The 17,922-nt window shown below is 32.6% G+C and overlaps 1 long non-coding RNA gene across 2 annotated transcripts; it reads left to right on the top strand.

Annotated features, from left to right (window-relative positions):
- The first annotated feature begins 345 nt into the window (after positions 1 to 345).
- On the top strand, positions 346 to 6,071 carry LOC132266926 (uncharacterized). 2 transcript variants are annotated; one of them, XR_009468772.1, is made up of 7 exons: positions 346 to 731; positions 2,004 to 4,411; positions 4,547 to 4,630; positions 4,713 to 5,075; positions 5,154 to 5,267; positions 5,348 to 5,425; positions 5,632 to 6,071. It is a non-coding gene; the product is annotated as an uncharacterized LOC132266926 (long non-coding RNA). The 2 variants fall into 2 exon arrangements; XR_009468773.1 differs by having other exon boundaries at positions 4,547 to 5,075.
- The last annotated feature ends 11,851 nt before the right edge of the window (positions 6,072 to 17,922 follow it).

Here is a 17,922-nt window from a genome sequence, read left to right as displayed (position 1 = left end):
TTCTTAAAAACTACAGGCAGTTCATATAGATGCATTTAATTGGACATAAAATATAAAATTTTCATACACCACCTTAGTGTCAAATGTCAATTGTGTATGGGGGAGGGCTGTTGTAAATTAATAACAAGTTAAAATGGAGGTAATAAGTATCACAATATTTGCATTTGAGGGGCGGATGTAGAGTGGGCTTGAGCCCACTCAAAATTTTTTTTTTCATTTACTGTACTAATTTTAACCCATTCAAAATAAAAATTTATTAATAGTATTAGTCCATTTAATCAAGCCCAAGTTAACTTAGCCATCGTACTAAAATAAAGGCCAAGCTAAATAAGCCCAGGACAGATCCTGACCAAGGTGACAAAGGCGATCAGCTTTCAAAATTTATGGGGGCCGCAATAGTTAGGGCAAATCATTTCAGCCTCCCCAATCGCCTCCATCTCCATTCTCGTTCTAGACTCTGAACTTGCCTTCTCTCTCTACAACTGCAAACTACAAAATCTACAAGAATCAGAAGTTCGAAACCCATATATTTCAGTTTATCGATCAGTATGCAAGAATCAAAAGTTCAAAACCCATATCGGCATATCATTTCAGATTGTTCAAAAAATCAAAACCCATATCTTTCAGTTTCCATCGCCCACTGTTCCAGTTCGGGTTCGCCATTCGCAAGCTTCAGCCGCTGTCTCTCAACTCTCAAGCTTGCCCCCCTCTCTCTCTGCAACTGCTAACTTGTATGTATGGGTTTTGTTTTAATTTTTTTGCTAAATCAATAATCAAGGTCTGTAATTCTTGTTTTGCAAACTAAATCCTATTTACTGAAATTTAGTATTATTTTTTTTAAAAATATAGATATATATATTTTTACAATATAAAGTAACAAAATTTGCATTGCATTTTGAAGTAATCACCGTAATCTACATTTTATTTCAGCAAAACAAATATATATATATATATATATATATATATATATATATATATATATTATTTCTATAACTTCTATTTCTGTTTTTTATTTATTTTTATTTTTTGTTGTCAATTATGTCTATAAGAAAATTTGAATCTGGGCATGAAAAAGGAAAAAAAAAGAAAAAGAAAAAGAAAAAGAAAAAAAGAATCTGAATTGGATTAGAAATCTGCATCTGAAACAATTTTTATCAACATGCCAAGCTTTTTGAAGATGGAAATCTTTTCAGAACTAAAAAAAAAAAAAAATCATAACAGGAACTTTGACAAGCAAAAGTACTTAATATAGGGTAAAGCTCTAAAGTTACTTCTTGAAAATTAAAATAGTTACAAAAAGCATGCTTTTGGGTGAATTCCATAGTGTTGGAAGGGGCTTGCCGTGAACTACCTCACACTCTACTTCCACTAGTAGATTCTCAAATAGGATTAGTAAATTGGTCAAAAGAAGAGATAGTGTACTGAGTGGTGAATTGTTCAGAAATAGATTGGTAATTTTTTTTTTTATTAATTACCCAAATAGGATTTTCTATGCCTTAATCAGTCAATTGTCTAAAGAAATATTGTTAGTTAACTAAAATTGAATTAAACAACAGTTGATTTTGGTTGATATATTTTGATTTAGCCCACCCCATTGAGAATCCTAGATGTTTTGTTTCACATGGAAATACAATATGTGTAATGCACGAAGGATGTATTCAATCTTCCTGCCATATTTTTATTTTCAAATTTTGGTTTTTGATTTTCTTGTTATTAGAATGCAGAATATCAGGATATTGATTAATTTTGAAGATTATTCCTAAACTGATGCATTGTACTTTGTTATTGGATTAATTTAACATAAGAGCTGAGTATAATATGTGCTAATCACACCTATCCGTAATCACCTCTTTCTGCGGATAGGTGTCTAACATTTTGACTGAAAGCATAGTTGGGTTGGGTTGATACATGATATAGATAGTACTTAGATGGTGGTGTTTTAATTGTTATGAGTGAGATCGTGAAACCTCTTCCTCACAACTTAAGTGTTTTCTTATTTTTAGGGTTAGCATCGGGCGTTAACATTTAGCAAGAATAAGGTTCAAGAAATATGCCTGCTCAGTCATCAGGTAACAAACTCACTTTTTTTAAAATTTTAATTGACATTTTTAGCAATTGGTTAAGTTTATTTATTCATGTTTTACATACTAATTTTTTTTATTTTTTATTTTATTTTATTTTTTATTTTATTTTATTTTTTTGCTTCTACATACATATATATAATATTGTTATGATGTGATGCTTGAACAATTTATTAATAGGAATTAAAGACTTGGAAGTTTAGTTTTCAATTTCAGAATATATGTTTTACAAGTTTATTAACGCTTTAAAAACTTTTTCTCTTTTGTCCTAATAATATAAGTTTCTTTTCTGAAAGAAAAGATTTGATGGGAATGGGTGGAGTTGGCAAAAAGAAAACAGGTATGTTTTTTTTGCCTAGCTAATTGAATTATATAAATCCCTTTACTGTTGTAGCAGTGATGTTGGTTTTAAAATGACCAATTATGATAGGAAGTCTCTTTTTAGTTTATCTTAATCAAACGTCTATTTATGCAAGAGGATTAAGTGATTCTAGATGATGATTCTGGATGAGGATGTTAATATCAACATTGTGAGGATGTTGATGTCAACGTTAACTCTAGTGATGACAACCGATGATGTTGATAATATGTTGATGCACTCAAATAAAGTCAAAGCACTTAGAATTGAAGGAAATTTAGAGTTGAAAACATACTATTGAGCATAGTGTCTAATTCTTTTAGTTACAAGAATCTTTGGTCACTTCACACACGATTTTTCAGTTCCTGAAATTCCGAAACAATGGTGTGTAATATGATTCATCTACTTGGGCTCTCTTCTTTTTCATCTCTCTAAACCCTATTTTATCTGTGAAATAGAAAAAGAAAAAGAAGACTATGCAATTTCAATTTAAATTTATCAGTTTGAGCATTGATAGGGCTTCTGAAATGTTGAAACTGAAACAGCAAAGAAGAGAGAGTCTACCAATAAGACTTAGGACAAAATAAGCTCTTTGAGCGTCTTGACTAATATTGGCATGGGAGATTTCTATAGAAATGGACTTGTAGAGAGAAAGATATATGGTTGGGGGCACAAAAGTGTGCGACAACTGTGAACTAACGGTAGGGTTGTGAGCTTTTGGCTTGTTTCATGCATCGGATCTAGGAAGTGTACAACAATGAAATGGAAAGCTCTGATGCACTCAAAGTTACAAATACAATAATTAATATTATATATTTATAACTTAATCTACTAATCTAATATAATACTACGTATATCATACATACATACATATATATATATATAACTTTATACTTAGACTTAGATATATTTTGATTTAGCCCACCCTATTGAGAAATCCTGGATCCGCCCTTGTTTGCATTCATATTAGAAACCTAAGTAATATCACAACACAGAGGAACAATATGGAAAATTAATTATATCTTTCAGTAAATCAATGCTGATTGGTGAAAAAAAAAATTAATATATTGAGAAAAGCTACCATATATGGACAAGACTTATTACAACTATTGGACCAAATATAATAAACCATAGAGAAAAGATAAAGCTAAGGAATTCTGATATTTTTCGAGAGATTTGATGGAAGGAGTTGGAGGGTAATAACTTTTATTTTATTGAATTGGGTAGCATAGTTAAAGTTAGATAATGCTTAGCAAAATTACGGGTGTTAGGCATTCTCCAACCTAGTACAGCCTAGCAAGTTGGGTCAGGCATGAGGTTCCTTGGATTTGGAGCCCTCTGTTGTGGCCTCCTTCGTGTTTAGTCCCCTCATATGCTCATTATTTGCCATTTGTGACTTGTCTTGATAATTTATATTATAATTCCGATAGCCCATTGGGGTTAAGACTTCTACACTGCTCGTAGATTTCCCATCTTCTCCTCACACTTGTTTAAAGCACAAGGTTAGACTGTACATGTTGCTGATGAGATGATCTATCTCATCCAGTTTCTATATTCTCTGAAACTTGAGAAGGCAAAACACTCATTGACTTCTTCTTGTACTCTGTAGGGAGATTATTGATCGTTTTTGGGCTTACTACAACTAGAAAGGAGATTTACACAAAAAAAAAAAAATTAAATCCTTGGGTTTCAAGAAAATAAAAAGATTACAATCAAATTAATTTAGTATTAGTACTCTATGGTGGCATTTTGTTTCAACTGCTACTAAAATATTGTCAATGTAAGCCTATTTGTTGTAGTTCTTGAATGTAGAAAAGGAACACTTATCACGGGTGCTGCTGGAATGCTCATTTAATAAACCTTTATTTTTTTTTGTTCAATTGAGGTAATCACTATGGAAATAGTTTGGTGGACACCGCCACCATGTCCAAAGACGGGGCAGTCAAACTCATTGAACCTGGCTCTACAAGTGGTATAAAACCTTGCATTCTCTTCTTTTATTTTTGGTTTTCTATCTTTTGTTATAATGTTGTAAATATTCTGACTGATGGATTTCTTTCAATGAAAGATGACCTTAGAAATTTTCATGCCAAAATTAAAAATCTAGGTGGCGACCCCATCATTGTATCAGATTGTTCAATGAGTTGCTGAATGAGTTCCTTCCCAAATGCAAGACTTGTGAGGAAATAAGGTAATAACTTTGACCGTACTAAGCTATTTATAATAGTTTATATATAATTTGACATTGTTAATTTTTTATTGTGTCTTTTCAGTGAGTTGTTCTATTTTATAAAGAACAATCCGCTGTTTTTTAATGGTGCTCAAAGGTACTATTTCACCAAAAAGCTTAATCGGTTCAATTGCTGAAAGGATTAGCCTAGGAAAGGGCTTAACAAAAATGAATGATTGGAGTAGAAAGATTAAGAAGGATGAAATGCTGACAAAGGTATTCTATGGCATTTCACAGAAAAGAAAAAAAAAAAAAAAAATCTTTGGCACTTCACAGAGAAGAAAACCAGTCAAGCGTAGAAAATTAAGTCTGGCGTAGAAAATTAAGGTCTGGAAGACCAAGAGGAGTCATGAAGTTTCAACGTTGCTCATTTGAGCACGTTGAAGATCCAAATACACCAAAAGAGGTAAGCGACCAAATCATTTATCTAACTGATTCCATAAATCAATTTTTTTGTTTATTTATTTTTTTCTTTTTTGTGCAGAAAAATATTGAAAAAATACTTGCGACGGTTGTTCTGCCTTTTATCCGATTTCGTACTTAAAACATTTTATGAAGTCGTGTGCCAGCATTATACGACGTCAACTTCTGATCAACGGTAAATCTTTTTGACATTTATTTATAGTTTGTTGATTAATATAAAGTTTTGAAATTTGAAATCCTAGAATTAAATTGTAGGACTGCACTGAATGATGATGAGTTGAGAGAAGACCCTTATGTCCTGAGGACTCCACAAGCTTGGGGGACCTATTGAGGGTAAGTTCTATATAATGAATATGACTATGAACTGCCTTGATTACAAAAAATTGAAATATTTTTTATTTTATTTTATTTTATTTATATATTGGACCATATTTAGCGATAGCCATCTTGCTTGCCTGATTCTTGGTTGAGCAGCTATCTTTCCAGCCATTTCGGTTTGACAAGGCTGTTCTATTCTCTTCCCATGTTCTGGTCTGCAGGCAATAATGCCTTTTCAATGGTCCCACAGTTCACAGTTCTTGACATCTTGGCTTTAACTACCACTCGATCAGGCTGCACCACGATGGCCTTCTCCTTCTTGACCAGGAGGGAGTATCCGACAGAGCTGACATCGTTACAAATAGGACCGGCAAACAAGTAAGCATCAACAAATGCATAACCACTAGCATTTGCACAGGCATTTATTACTTTCGAAAATTGGGTGAGGGATGGCAGGCAAATTGTAGCTAATATTATATATATTTATATATATATAAACAAATGAATTACCGGGCAAAAATTTCTTATGAAATAGGATCACCGCTGAAAATTGGGTGAGAGATGACAGGCAGGCTTGCTTTCTTTCAGAGCTGTAGAAATTGCAGTATCAATTTGTTCATGTTTATCTTCCAATTTATTGATAACAGCCTATGTGTAATACAACAATACCAATTGTAATAATGGAAGTTATTTGCCAAAAAAATAAACTAATTAATAGTGTGTGTGTATATATATATATATATATATATATATTTATTAAGCCATCTTATAAAATTAAAGACTCAAGGAATTTAAATATCATATGAATCCGGGTAGACTTAAACAGTAACATTAATCCGGGTAGACTTAAACAGTAATATGATAACACCACCTACAATGCAATATCCATTACATTTTTGCATTTGAAGAAACTCAAACGAATGTGTATGTGTATGTGTATGTGTATGTGTATACCAAACAGAGCTTACTGGAAGCAGCGGAGTTCTTGACTGAAATCGCCAAATAGGGTAATCTGATGGCATCGTGCAAAGTCCTATTAGTCCGATAGTCATTGGAATTGGGACCACCCACAACACAAATGACATGAAGATTCTCACTAAGCTCACCAACTGTGAATGTGACAACGTATGCCCTAACGTTATGCAACGCATACCCGTTCGCAGCATAGCCAGCATTCAGCTCATTGGAGCAGCCAATGTTTTTAAGCTTAGTGTCACGGACTTGAACCTTTTCAAGCTCCCGTGCGGCCTTAGACACTTTCAAGCCCCCTTGAAGCGCTAAGTCAGCCTACCCGAGTGTCTAGCTTAGTGAAGACTAAGGCTAGACAAGTGTTTTGCTTACTTGGGTGTGTAGGAAGAGGTTGGGCAAGTGAGCAAGAGAGTTTGGGAATGTATAGAACTTGTATTGCTTGAGAGGAGAGATTACAACTTGGTTGCTTGGTGAGAAGCAAATGAACTCCCACCTCCTATTTATAGGCATTTGGCCTTACAAGAACATTCTAGATGTGTACAAATGTGTGGCCTAGATTTAGTGTCTAGAATCCTCCAGAAATATCTACACAACTCTAGAACTATCTACTATGTACAAGACAAGTCTAGAGAATTCTAGAGAACTCTATACAACTCTAGACAAGTCTAGAAAAGGCTAGACAACTCCACACTAATTTAGAGAATTCCGGAAAGTTCCATTCTTATGTAGAGAAGTCTAGAAAGCTCCAGTCCATGCAGGCTCCATGTCATCGTCTGCTGGGCGTCTGCGTGGCGCCTGCGTGGCATAGCCTCTAGTTAGCGGGGTGTGACATTAGGCTCCGCAATCATGAGTTGATCAAGAAGCGTGAGGTTGAAGTCACCTAGCACCGAGAAAATGTCATTGATGCCAATTTGGACAAGGCGGTGAGCCAGGTAGCCACCTAGGGTGGTGGTCACAAAGGAAGGGCGAGACTCTTGGCCTTTAGAGGTATCATTTTGGGTCGGAAACCTTGCACTGTTGTTGTTGCCGTAGTTGTTGGTGGTGGTGGTGGTAGTGGTAGTGGTAGCATTGCATGAGTCTAGTGTTTCTGTCACAGTTTCCATGTATAGATATATAATGATCAAAATAGTGAGATAATGTGGAGGTTTGAAGCAAGAATGAGTTCTGGCAATTGGATCAAAACTAGAGAGAGAGTTGAGGAAAGAACTGAAAAATTGGACTCTAATATATACTGGAGGGTGGGAGAGGTCTTTTCCTTTGAAAGGGATACCATGTGTAAAATAACAATGGTATTTTATATTTATGCCATTATAACCATATATGTGACATACATATTTAAAATAAAATAAAAGAAAAATCGGAATGGGCTCATTTCATTTTCCGTGTCACAACAAAGTTGTAACACGTGTAAATATTGTCCCAATGAGAATTTATGGGGGATGTTAACTGTGAGAATTAATTCTTATTTATTACCGGTTAAACTATTTGCATCTTAAGGCAAGTTAAAATTTCGAATAACCTTAGCACTAATTTCTCTCTCTAACCACCCGGTTAGCATAAATTCACGATCATAACTTGGAAAAATTCTTTGGCTCTTTGAAATCTATGTTGACCCTTCTATTCATCCCTGCCCGAGGTTTAGTGTGAACAAATGTGCTTCCTAGTTCAAATTCTTATTTATGTTAATTATGTACGGATAATTAGTTGTGTATAATGAACTCCATGATCAACAAAGTAAGCAACAGCGTACAGATAGGAAGCCAGTTGGCAACCGAGATTATCTCTACAAAATGAACATTCTATCGAAGCTGCATTGGAATTGGATAAACTACATATAAATCATCAATATTGCACACTCGGAATACATGTCTGTCTTGGTTGTCTTTCAAGAATGTGCAGACGTGCGCTACAATTTTTGTACAAGCAATTGCCTATCAAGGTTATGTAAATAAAATAAAAATAAATTTTGTTATACATTTTTAATTTGTAAAAAATAAAATAAAATTAAGAAGACATTTAACTAGTGGGTAAGCAGGGGTAATTTTCAAGCAACTGATTGCCGAACAAGCCGAAATGAACAAGTGCGTTGAAGCTTTGGGAGTGAGTCTCTTCTATTTGGGCCAAGGGCAACGGGAGCTCTTCAAACGGCTCACTTTTGACACTGAAACTGGCGGCAGCAGCAATGGGTATACCTCTGAAAAATGGGTGATTGATTGAGATCTCGTGAGTGTTCAGTTGCTTCTCTCTGATATTTTTGTGGCTTTTATTGAATATTTTCTATGTTAGTTCTGTTATGGAGTATTTTAGTTATGTAGTAGTAGTGCATTTTTATCTGCGATGGAGTGAGTATTTTGGATGATAGTGAGTTTTTGTTTCTGCTTTTGATATGATGAAAAATTGTTGCACCGTGGAAGATTTTTAGTTGGGATCTTATTGGGTAATTTTTGTTGGAGATTTTATATATAAATAATAAAAATTATTTTATGGTCCCATGCACTATGTTTTCTAAAATAGGATTGCAATTTGATTATTGATACTTAATGAATTGGGTTGTACTTTTTAATTTGCTGATCTAATTGAGAGTATGGTTTTATAACGTTGGATTGTGGTTTTCCAACTTATTTGGCATGATTTAATTGTAACCATTTATATCTAAATTTTCATGATAGGAAGTGAGACTTAGGTATGTTTATTTGTAGAGAAGCCGTTCCTCTGTTGTTATTATATAATGGTTTTATCGAAGGACAACTCTCAGAAGGGGTAAAGTACTCTAATATTTTGTAGGATCACAAAGAATTTTAAGGTTATTCTTCAAAATCTAAAGGTATATGTGATTTAATCATCAATCAGGTATGAGACTAAATTATCTATTTAATTAATTATAATATTGTTGATTACTATATATGAATTATTTGATTAAAACCTAACAATTGGTATCATAGCAATGTTATGAATACATATTATATATTGTTTTAAATTAAAGGCATAATAAATAAATAAATAAATATATATTTGATCGCAAACTATGTACGTGCGTCTTGCTTGTTTGGATCGAAATTGTTGTTATCCGATTCCATGTATTTAATTCACTCTGTTTATGTTGTCGTCGCCCCTTAAATTTGTATCTAGGATATGCTGTGATCATGAAGGGTAGATGATTGTCCTCCTACAGTTTAGATATGAGTCGTTTGTCAATTTGCATAAAGTTTTTGAGTCAACTTTTGAGTTGCTATTCTTGAACAAATACAGACAAAAGGGTGGATTTGTATTTTCGAATTCCGTGCTTGACTTGAATATACAGTTTGATTCATATAAACTTATCTTGTTGCTTGGCATGATTAAGTGATCTCATGAAGTAATTGAATATTTAATTAAATATTCAATTAAAATTTTAATTAATACGTACAAATGAATTTGTATATACTCCAATTGATGGCAATTGAAAAGTTTCATTGTTTATGGATTTACAGAATTTTCACTAATTAATGAATCAAAGTTTATAGACACATTATTTGAGTTTCGGTGTCTTCACAACCGTGCATGGGTAATTTAAAAGTTTTTAATTACTTTTGTTATTGTTTTGAAGAGACCCACTGTGATATCAATTTTTTGTCCAATGGTTTTAATTGATTATTGTTATTATACTGATCAATTAGTTTTTTCTTGAAAACCTAGTTACAGAAATGGAAATTGTATGCATCAGGACAGTTTTTATTTGAAGCAAGAATAAACAATGATTATAAATTTTCCTTTTCAATTCCATTTGCATGACAAAGGAGCAAAGTTCTTTTCTCCATAAATATATATATGCATTATATTGTACATAGAACAGTACACTTCTTGTAGCAGTTTTTTACTAGTTATATTGCATCAATCAGGTGGTAATTGATGAACACTAAAATATAAATGTTATAAATTCTTCTTAGAATTTATGTTGTGTACATGGATTTATATGACTATTTTTGTGTCCATGGAATTTAGCCAACTTGTGCTTATAGTCATTCCATGTTTCAACCTAAACTTTGGTGCATGACTTAATACTCAAATAGTTTATATATACGTTGTGCAAAACAAATCATTCCATAAATTATTTGATGTTGGGTTGAATTTTTTTTATTCATATTATATTACATGTACAAGTAACTTTTTGGTTGAATATGAGGCTGTATGGCTCTGTAGCCACACCTTATGTCGAGTGCTTTTATTAAGTAATTTAAGATACTTGTTCAATTTTAAGTTGAAAAACTTATGGAGTCTTGCGTGTCATAAACAAGCATTATTAACCTAATTGATTTAAAGATTTAAGTACTTTAAATTGTTCATCGGATATATAATATACATGCGTCAAGTTTTGTTAATTTATTTTAATTAAAGTATATAAAGAATTGAGATTTTTAAATCTTGATTGATGTGCATGTTATTATTCTATTGTTCACTGTAATTTCTTAAGATATATGAGGAAGCTTTATTTTATTTGTATTAAAGTCATTTATATTACAGTGAAATCAAGTGTTCCATAATATTTGGGTTTAGATTATGTGCATTATAAATAAATTATTGAACTTAAATAAATGGAACTTTTGCAGTTTAGGTTCTTTCTTGGGGTTTAGGTTGACCGGTAAAGTGACCGTTTCAAATGTAGTAGCCAAAGTGGGTAATGCCTGCCAAAAGATGACACGCTCACGGAGGTTATTATTTTTTGAAGTTTTAAGACATTTGTCTTATTGAGGTCTCATAGTACACTTACCTACATGAGGGCATTAGTTCTGCCAAAATGTGATCAATGTCTTAGTGTGAGATAAGTGAGTAGAATATTTGAGAGTACAGGAATTATAACTAAATAACCCTCTTGCCAAAAGGTAGTGGAAGTGTTTAGTAATAATTCAAGGTTAATCAAATAGGTCTATGTGTGATTTTATCACATGTTTGGGGGTAAACTAAAATATAAAATTCTGCCAAAAGGTGATTTTTAGATGACATTTTATTTGTTCCCGCAGGGTGGATGGTTTTTGCACATAATAAAACAACCTGAGAAATTTGGCTTAAAACCCCAAACACGAATTAAAGTAATAATCCTTAAATCTATGACATATTATTTTATATATTGTTTATGTGGTGTTATTTAATATAACATTTATTCAGGTTACAGACGTTTTCGCAATTTAAAGATAGCTCATAGGGATTGAACCATTAAATGGTTAAAATTATATTGCCTAGAAGACGGGTTTTGATATTATATTGGATTTCTTGGATTATGAGTCTGTGTTTTTTTTTTTTTTTTTAGAAAGAAACCCACATGCCTAGTGCGGAGTCTTCTTAGGTAGAAAAGTTGTTGCATTTTTATGTGGACTAAAGGTACTACCATACCATTAGGTTAATTTATGCTTCTATTGGTGATACTATTCAGGGTGGTATTCTGGTTTTTGATATTACCAATGAGCTTCTTGATTTTATCAAGAAAGAGTTAATGGGCATTAAGAAACAACTACAATACTGTTATCTGACATGGTTTATGTTAGTCAGATATGATGGCAATGGTTCAGTGAGGGAGTACATCTATATGATGTGCAAGCTGGTTAATGATCTAAGATAGTAGGGAATCATATTTGATGATAAGTTATTAGTCCACATGGTGATCTATTCTCTGCTTAAGTTAATTTTTTCAGCTTTTTCAAGGTGAATTATAATTCACAAGAAGTTAAATATAGTATTAACCAGCTATTAGCACTTTGTGTGATTGAAGGGGAGTGACTTAAGGGTGTTAAAACTGAGTCAACTCATCTTGTTGTGACAGCAAGAATAGTTTCAAGAAGAAACTAAGCGACAAGATAGTGTATAAGGCTAAACAGAATAATACATGAAAAAACATTGATCATAGAATGATAAATGTTGGTTTTGTATAAATAAAATGACATGAAAAAGAAAAACAAAGTATAAAAAAAAATTGCCATGTTAATATTTGAGCCAAACTTGGTAAAAGTATTGGTATAGACATGGTAGATGGATCTGGATATGATCCTACCTGATTCTTGTTTTTCAATAAACTCAATACCATCCGAATAAAATTAATCGTGTTTTGGTTAGAGATGATTCATCTATATTATGCATAGGATATTGGGGAATGTCTCTCAAAAGAGACTTGAACGCTTGGTCAAGGATGAGATTATTGGGCCATAAATTTTATGCATTGGTTGTATCAAAGGATAAATGCAGAGAAATGCAAATTTTGAGGCTAGTCGGTCATTTAGACTATATTTATACCGAATTTGGTGGTCTATTTCTTATTGTAGTTCATTTGTGGTAAAGGTATTTCATTGTCTTCATTGATGGGTTCTCATGTTTAATTGTGTACTTAATCTACCAGAAGTCCGAAGTACTTGGTGTGCGTAAAATATACCAGACTAAAGTTGATAGTAGTTGGGTATAATGATTATGGTTTTAAGATCGGACTAAGGTGGTGAGTTTTATTGGGAGAATGATAAGGAGGGTGTAAATCGTAGTACTTTCAGTACTTAATCTACCAGAAGTCTGAAGTACTTGATGTGCGTAAAATATACCAGACTAAAGTTGATAGTAGTTGGGTATAATGATTATGGTTTTAAGATCGGACTAAGGTGGTGAGTTTTATTAGGAGAATGATAAGGAGGGTGTAAATCGTAGTACTTTCAGTACATACTTAAAGAGTAGGGCATTGTGCCACAGTATACCATTCCTAGTTTTCCAGGGCAAAATAAAGTTTCAGAAAAGAGAAAGTGTAGGGATATCTTATAGAGATAGAGTTATATAATGCAGATATTAAGGAGCTTGATACTCACACTATCAATGATTATTTTATTTGGCATCCTGAAAGATTAAAGGATTGAAATTTTTTTACTATCCAGTATACCTATAAAGATTATTGATATATATCATACAAATTTGACGAGAGTGGCGAATCCAGTGAGAGTTTAAGATATTGTAGTTTCTTTTCCGGAAAAGCATTTTCTGCATCTATTCCATTTATTTTAGACTTCATTCCACTTTCTTTAGTGATTTTATTTATAGTTCCTAGTCTCACTCTTTCAGCTAATCCCACTAATTTAGTTATTTCTCCTTTGTAGGCCTTTCTTTTTGTTTCCAATCTAGTTCTAAACTTGTTTAGCTTAGGAGATCTTCTAGAGCTTAGAAGTGTGCTGTAGTTGTTGATTTTGAGGTGTATGATGGATATAAGACAAAATTGATGGCTACGTGCTTGAGCAAAAGTTAAGTGTTGATTTCTTTGAATTTTTCTCCCGTTTCATTAAAGGAATTTTTAAGAGTCATTCTTTCATTATCGCTCATTTATGGCTTAAGCAAGTTTTACAGCCGTGGTATTTGAATTTTGATACAGTGATTGCTAATTGTAGGTTCAAAGAGAATGTTATGGATAAATACATATACCTCAAGTTTAGTGGGAGTCATTTTGCTTTTCTTGTCCTATATGTTAATGATATTTTGCAAGGTAGCAATGACATTCATGTGATGCATGATATTAATATTTTTTATGTAGAGTGTTTGGCATGTAGGACATGGTATGTCATTGGCATTAGGATCCTTAGAGATCATGTTACTGGAATACTTGAACTTTCTCTAAAGACTTATATTAATTAAGTATATGAAAAAATTTAAGGGTGACCAAACGTAGTAAGCCTGTTGACATAAAGTACATTTTCAAGCGTGAGAAAGTTAAGGTTTAAGTGCCATTAAGATTTTCCCATATTGTTATAGAAAGATTGTTGCATATCATTTTACTAAGGTCTTCAGCCGAAGATAATAAAGTATTTATAAAGCATGTAATTCGGATAGGTGTTTAAGAGTCATTATGTTATGATATCCGGTATTTCTTTTATATATGCTACATTACAGTTAGTTTTTTTACGCCTTGTAGAGACAGTTATTTTTCCTCCAGTTTACACCTTATAGTAACAGTTATTTGATTAAAAAATAAAGTTTTGATGTATCATTATTATTATTTTGATATATATGGTTTATGCATGTGCTATTCTGTTTGTCTGGGAGTGGTATTTCACACATGAGGTTGTTTGGCCAGATGTGATATTGGCACCACATCGGTAAATTAATCCAAAATAATTATTAAAAGTCGTCACTCATTCGGTTGTTTGGGCTAGATATTAAATTGACACCATATCGATAAATCCAAACATAAGATTGTGGTAAAACATTCATGAGGTTGTTTAGACTAGATGTGAGATTGACACCATATTGGTAAATCTAAACATAAATATTAAAGTTTGCTTGTGGGAGTTTTTTCACACTTCATGAGGATATCTTGGGCTAGATATGGGATTGCTCCGTATCGATAAACCCTCACATTGAACAGAAGGTTGGCGGTTTGTTGTAATATGTTCAGGTGACATACCTCAATGGTACAAAGCAGGACGGATAGTGAGATGTGCGTTTAGACCACATACAGTTTGCACATCTCATGAAATACAGTAAAAACCACTATATTTGCTTCAAACCTAAATGGAATCGGTTTTGAGATCATGGAACTGTTTAGACTAATATATTACTTGTCTACGCATTCATGATCCACTATTGAGGAAGTCCATGGAGGAGAGTGTTTTAAAGTATCAATCCATCTATTTCTATAATTGTATTTTTTATAAAACAAAAATGAGTGGCCACTTGACTTTTTTTTTTAAAAGTGTGTTGCAATCCATAGTGTCATTTTTATAAAACTTAGAGTGCATGAACCAAGTGGGAGATTTTTAAAAATTTTATATATAAATAATAAAAATTATTTTATGGTCGTATGCATTACGTTTTCTAAAATAGAATTGCAATGTGATTATTGATACTTAATGAATTGGGTTGTACTTTTCAATTTGGTGGTCTAATTAGGAGTATGATTTTATAACGTTGGATTGTGATTTTTCAACTTATTTGGTATGATTTAATTCTAACCATTTATATCTAAGTTTCCATGATGAAAAGAGAGACTTATGTATGTTTATTTGTAGAGAAGTCGTCCTCCCCTGTTATTGTTATATAAGGGTTTTAAAATCCTTATTCAGCCCTATCTAAGAACAACTCTGAGAAGAGGGTAAAACACTCTAATGTTTTTCCAGAATCACAAAGAATTTTAAGGTTATCCTTCAAAATCTAAAGGTATATGTGATTTAATCATCAATCAGGTACGAAACTAAATTCTTTATTTTATTAATGGTAATATTTTTGATTTCTATATGTGAATTATTTGATTAAAACCCAACAATTCTTTCTTTTATTCTTTTTATTTTTTTAGTTGAAAAAATTGTTGCACCATGGAGTGTTATGCCATTGCATAATTTCTTGTTTTATTTTCCGTTGGGCCTATCTACCTTGACAGTTGGTTGGTTGTCTAGATGGTGTGGGTATTTGGTTCGAGTGGTGGAAGTTATGGTCGTCTATATGATCTGTAGCTCTAGATCTCTCCTTTTGGGTTGTGATCGCAACCAGGAAGTCCAGAGATCTGTTTTGCTGGATACGGGTGAAGCTTTTCGGCGACGATACTATTGTTTGGGTAGCTTAACGAGATCGTTGATATGGGTTGTCTTTAGAATTACGCGTCTAGTGCTTTCTTGCCTGTGTATCGAGTATGGAACCTTTTACGGGTTGTGATGATGATTATGCCTCCCCAATTGATGGTTGTATCTGAACGCGTGTTTCAAACTCCGACGCCCGTGGGATGGTCGGTGGTTGGGTCTCACTGGTTGGCAATGTTTTTGACGGCTTGGGCGTGCTTGATGTCGCCGATGCGTACCCTAGAAGCTTCTTGGTGGGATCTGGTGGGCCATGGGCACGTGCGGATTAGTGATCCGTCTCTGGCCCCTCAAATCATTTTCTTTCTTGGACAGATAAATCACATGGGCCTTATCCACCGAGTCCTTCTCTGTGTGGTCCTGATGGAGCAGCGTATCCTATATGCTTCGTCTCGTGATGTCATCCTCGATACATGGTTTTGGGTTCTGAAGACTATAACTATCCTGCCCTTACCGAGACATCCTATCGACTCTTAGTCAACTTTCTCCGATCTCTCTTGGGTTTACTACACCTTTTAGATATAAGTTATTGTCAAAGCTGTTATTTTGACATTTGTAAGTGTTAGTTTTGGATAGTTTTGTGTCTTTTAGTGCTAAATATGTTACTTTTTTTTTTTTACAATGGTAACATGTTCTTGCCTACAAAAAAAAAAAAAATAATATATATATATATATATATATATATATATATATATATATATATATATTCTCTTTTATTCGTGTTTGGACATTTTATTTTTCTTTTTGAATTGAGGTGTTAAATGTTTTGTTTGGTCTGCTATAGATTAATTAATCCATAATTTTGAGGGCAATATTTAATGGTTCTATTTGCTGAGTGGTCAATTATGTTCATAAGATAATGGTTGAAAAGAAGAGTGTTTAAATGGGGAACTTTTTCCCTACTTGTATGTGTGGAACACATATAAAATGCACATAAAGAAGCATATTTTTCATATGGCTGTATTAGAGAATAAAAAAGGTTACATATTACATGTATAATAAAAAAATGAAAAATAAAAAATAAAAAATAAAGAATAAAGATTTAATTGAAGAAGAGGAATGTAATTTTTTTTTTAATTTTTTTTTTTAAGAAATTAATGAAATTTGAAGAGTAAAAAAGAGAAGAAAGAAAAAAGTAAGAGATAATTATTTTTAGTTCGAGCCAATGTTTTATACTTTTTCTATAAAAATATATCTGCCAATAATAACCAATCATGTGTCATACCCAAAGCCCCATGTAATTTTTACAAATCTAGTTAATATATGGTTGATTCGCTAATGGAATGAGAAAAATGGAGGAGAAAAAAAAAATGTTAATGTGGCTGTAAAAAAGGATTGTACAAAATATACAACAATTTTACACATCAATAAGGTGGCAATGTATCTTAATATACTACTGAAACTTTAAAGCTTCTACATATTGTGTATATTTTACGGAAGTGAATCTTTTAACATGCTTGAGATGCTCTAAGCAGTTGAGTATGTAATAGATGAGGAGAGCATACACTTCAAATTTTTGACTCAGTGTAATCTTAGATTTTTTTTGTCATAAAGGACCATACAAAATCAGAAAATCTACCATATGTGATTGTGATATATGAGATTCATATCTATCATTTTAGTCTCCTTAAAATAGTAATAATAATAAAAAGAAAGAAATTTTAAATATTAACTCTACATTTGAGTGTTGAATTGGGGCTCCAAAAAAACTCTTCTAGATCTCAACTTACTCAACCTAATTATCAAACAGAATGCAGTGTTAGAAGTATTAATTTGTAGCACTACTATTCATTTTTAACTAAGACTTGAAATGGAGCAAGTTTGAACTAAGATTTAATTAATCCAATCTGAAGATTATTTTTAGCGAGTTTGGATTTTAATTTTAAATTCAAATTTAAGGAGGTTGAATATGAATCTAATTTGTTAAAAATTTCAAATCAAAAATGTATGAGAGAAGTTTTTAAATAAAGCGGATTTGAT

Source organism: Cornus florida, unplaced genomic scaffold (genome assembly GCF_030987335.1).
Source record: "Cornus florida cultivar Cherokee Brave unplaced genomic scaffold, ASM3098733v1 CherokeeBrave_3.0.0_Hap2_Chr07, whole genome shotgun sequence".
Taxonomy (NCBI): Eukaryota; Viridiplantae; Streptophyta; class Magnoliopsida; order Cornales; family Cornaceae; genus Cornus; species Cornus florida.
This window is presented reverse-complemented; position numbering and strand designations above follow the sequence as displayed.